Genomic DNA, 5,028 nt, shown 5'->3' with positions numbered 1-5,028 from the left:
TTACTTCTATGAAAATATAAAATATGCAGCATTATTTCATTTTACTTCATTGTGCACTAATGACTAACATGAACAAAAACTAATTTGTCAATCATTTAACAGCAGTGCGAAAAATGACAAAATATAAATACATATTCGGAAAAGCAAAACATTTTTAGATTAAACAACCTAGAGCAGCGGCGAATTTAAATGACCCATAGAGATGAAACGAATCCCGAGGTAAAAATAAATTAAAATAAGAGAATTACGATTTTAATCTTTAATGGTTACCAAATGTCCATTTATATATAAATTAGGTGTTAAAAAGTCAATCAGACTCTTTTTATTCTCTCCCAACCCCCCCCCCCCAGTCTTTAAGTCCACTCAGTGTCTACATGACCGGAGATGGAAGGGTAGGATATCAATACCTCCAAAATATATTGGCATTTTGGGGAGTATGTATTGCTTTTGTAGGGTAGATATTGATTTTTGGGTGGAATTTTTGGGGGTAGGTATTGATTTTTGAGGGTAGTTTTTAACTAATTATACTTTTATTAAATTCAATATTTGATATGATTATGATTTTATAGTTGATTCACTCTGACAAATGTCAATTAAAGAAAAGAGTTCAAATAAATTATAAAAACTAAAAAATTTTATCATTTATTTTATTTATTTTTTTGGTCATCGGTTTAGATTTAAAAGATGTTAATAAAGAAAATAATTATAAATATCAAGGAAGGAGAATGAAAAAAGAAAGCATGATGAGGCATGGAAGATTATTCGATGGAACTAGCCTCTACATTATAGAATATTCACTAGATGCAAACCCCCTTCAAAAACAATAGCTACCTCCCTATTGCATCTTGTACAGCGATATTTCTACATTATTAATTATAATATTTTTCATAAATTTTGAAAAATTAAAATTATTAATGCTTTTATTAACAACTAGTGTTGTTAATTAGTCGAGTTCTTTCGACTACGACTAATAGTTGTAATCATGGAAATAGACTAAAAACTTTAGCGACTAAATTATTCCATTAGTCGACTAATTTAGTCGATAAAAACGACTAATATAGTAGACTAAAACGACTAATATAGTCGACTAAAAAGATTAATATAGTCGACTAAAACAACTAATTTAGTCGACTAAAACGACTAATTTAGTTAACTAAGTTGATTTTTAGTTAGCAGCATATATAGGTAAAGGTAAAAATATATATTGTAAACATATTAAGTTAAAATAATCGTTATTTTTGAACTTTTTGAATTTTTTCAAAGCAAATAGGTAAAAATATATATATTGTAAAGATGTTAAAATAAAATTTCAGTGAAGATGTACCATAGAAAAGTGACAATTGTCATACATAATCGTTATTTGTGAACTTTTTCAATTTTTTTAAAACAAATAGGTAAAAATATATATTGTAAAGATGTTAAAATAAAATTTCAGTGAAGATGTACCATAGAAAAGTGGCAATTGTCAGAATCGTTATTTTTAAAATTTTTTGAATTTTTTCAAAGCAAATAGGTAAAAATATATATTGTAAAGATGTTATATTAAAAATTCAGTAAAGATGTACCATAGAAAAGTAACAATTGTCATAATCGTTATTTATGAACTTTTTTGAATTTTTTTAAAGTAAATAGGTAAGAATATATATTGTAAAGATGTTAAAATAAAATTTCAGTGAAGATGTACCATAGAAAAGTGACAATTGTCATAATCATTATTTTTCAACTTTTTTGAATTTTTTTAAAGTAAATATATGTAAGAATATATATTGTAAAGTTGTTAAAATAAAATTTTAATGAAGATGTACCATAGAAAAGTGACAATTGTAATTTTTTTCTGTAAACTCTTCTATTTTATTTTATAAAAATAAAATAAAAAACAACCATTAATTATTCATTATTGTGTTATATTATAGTTGTTCTTTGAGCGACAATTTTATTTTATAATATATATTAAAAATAATTAATATATTCTATTCCCCTGTATAATCATCTTGACCAATTAAAACAAAATATTCTGGTATATCAGGTGTAAGTGATATTCAAAAATTAAAGAAATCTTAATATAGCAAAAAGTAACATCTCCCCAATTATAAATCCACCTTAACATCCCAACCTTAAAATTGAATTTAGTTGGCATTACAAATTGAAGCAATTTATAAATTCATCTTAGCATCATCCATCAAGATGGTTACAGCACATTATTATATCTTCAAGCATTTATGACATTTGACACTCTTTTTAAAGAGAAACAATAGAGATATAAAGTAACATCTTCTACAGCAACCACAAATTCACCTTAACATCATCATTATGTCACCCAACCTCATAAAATTGAATCCAGCAATATAACAGAAAAATTACCATATTCATGGACAGTTCATAAATGGCTTTAAAAAGAAGTATTAATTTCTACTCCCCTGTATAATCATCTTGACCAATTAAAACAAAATATTCTGGAAGAATTGGCAAATTTTTCATGAAAGTTAAAAATCAAATTATAATTACCAATATAATGTGACCTCATATTCTCTAAGTAGAAAACAACAGACTAAATAGATAATACCAACTAACAAAACCTATTTGACTATTCATTTATTATATCAATGACCAATTGAAATAACCTTAATCAAGCAACTCCATCTTTTTTTATACACATCAGAAGTAACATCTCCCCAATTATAAATCCACCTTACCATCCCAACCTTAAAATTGAATTTAGTTGGCCTTACAAACTGAAGCAACTTATAAATTCACCTTAGCATCATCCATCAAGATGGTTACAGCACATTATTATATCTTCAAGCATTTATGACATTTGACACTCTTTTTAAAGAGAAACAATAGAGATATAAAGTAACATCTTCTACAGCAACCACAAATTCACCTTAACATCATCATTATGTCACCCAACCTCATAAAATTGAATCCAGCAATATAACAGAATGTTGTAAAGGAAAACTAATTGGAATCTTAACAACAATTATGTACCAACAATAAATCCGGTCTATTTTCTCTATTAAATCAAACATGTCTTCAAGAGGATTCAATTCCAAAGAAAGGGATAATTTAACTTCAAACATTAATATTCAAAAGTCTTCTCAATCCACCCAATTTAGACTCAAGGATTGCCTCCCTTTTTTTTCACCAGAAGTTATCTTACTTTCTTCTTTTTTTTCAATACTTATTTTTAAAACTTATTAAACAACTTGTTTTTAAAAATAACTTTTAACCTTCAATTAGTTCAACACTTATAATATATCAATAAATTTACATATAGACTTTTTAATATTTAACATTATAACCAATTTAACACTTATTTTATACATTCACGAATTTCCATACTGATTCATCTTATAACATTTAAATATTCAATAAATTCACAAATTTTTTTAAACAACATTTAGCTTTCAATTAATTTAACACTTATATATATATTTATTCTTTCTTTCATTCACAACTATAATCACATATTCTCTTTTTACATGCACATTTTTTCTTTGTACACATTTATTCCTCACAATTGAACCAAATTAATTTTTTTTTCTTTTTACTTTTTCATTTATATACTCTTCAAGACTCAAATTCTCTCACATTCCTTTTTATATCCCCATTAATACAAAATAATATTCCTTCTCCCTTTCATAAACATACCCAAAATAATTTTTTTTTCTCCCCTTTTATATATTGTTTCTTTTTAACAACATTCAACATTTCAACTAATTTAACATTTACATATATATATATCTTTTTATTCTTTCATAATCACAACTCTCTTTTTACATGCATAATATTTATTTTTTTTTATTTGTACACATTTATTCCTCACAATTGAACCAAATCTTTTCTTTTTTTTTTACTTTCTTATATATATATTCTTCAAGACTCAAATTATCTTACGTTCCTTGTAATATCCCCATTAATACAACATAATTTTTCTTTTCCATTTCATAAACATACCCTAAATAATTATTTTTTTTTCTCCCTTTTATATATGTTCCTCAGTTTTTCAATCTTTTATTTACTTTAACCATTACATTTATTAAAACAAATAACCAACCTCTATCAAACACCAACCAACCCCAACAACCTTTATGCCCATTCTTTCCTCTCATATTTAATAACCTTATCTTTACAACATCTTTATTCTCTGCAGATTATTTCTTCCTAGTCTCTGTCACATCCCCATTCTCAACACAATTATTCACAACCTTTCTTTATCCACACAATGGAACGCTGCCCCACGTGTTCCAAAAACATAAAAATCACCAAATCCGGCCTTTTCACCAAGCACAAATCCAAAGGCAGTGCTTGTCCTGAGTCTGGAAAGCGTCCTTCCCCTCCCTTCCAAAATCCCCTCTCCATTTTTTCTACTCACAGTTATACTTCCACCTCATCCAATAACGCCCACATACCAACCACATCAGACACATTCATTTCCCTCCCACCTACCACTCACGTCGACATCATTAACTTTCTAAAATCCGACAAACCTCGAATTATTTCTAGAATTCCCAAAGGCTCTAGAATACAAGTAGCCAAAGCTCTCTCTACCTGTCTTCATTCACTATTAAATAACTTTTCCTCTCTAGATCATTGGCTCAAACTTTTTTCATTTTCTTTCACGACTCTCCAACCTCCCAATCCTGAGATTCACAAATCTTTAACCCAACAAATTAAAGACGCAACCATACACCCCCTCACCCTCATATCCACTTTTTCTCCTCATAATTCTAAAAAACTTTCCAGCCTCCAATTAAAGGCTAAGATAATTTCTAACAAAATAAACAATCTAAACATCAAATCTGCTCTCCGCTTACTAGCATCTGACGACTCAATTGCAACCAGTAATGAGGAGAGCTACAACAAACTTAAACTTAAGCACCCTCCTAGAGGTGACCTCATACCTCCTCCTCCACCCAACATATTTCCCACTAATTTCACCCCCGTCGAGGTGCGCAAAAGTATCCTATCCTTTCATCACGACTCCTCGCCCGGGTATGATGGGCTTCGCCCCATCTTCCTCCAGGA

The sequence above is a fragment of the Gordionus sp. m RMFG-2023 genome, chromosome 5 (genome assembly GCF_954871325.1).
Source record: "Gordionus sp. m RMFG-2023 chromosome 5, tfGorSpeb1-WG-v2, whole genome shotgun sequence".
Taxonomy (NCBI): domain Eukaryota; kingdom Metazoa; phylum Nematomorpha; class Gordioida; order Chordodea; family Parachordodidae; genus Gordionus; species Gordionus sp. m RMFG-2023.
The sequence above is the reverse complement of the archived record's forward strand: the minus strand, read 5'-3'. Positions refer to the sequence as shown.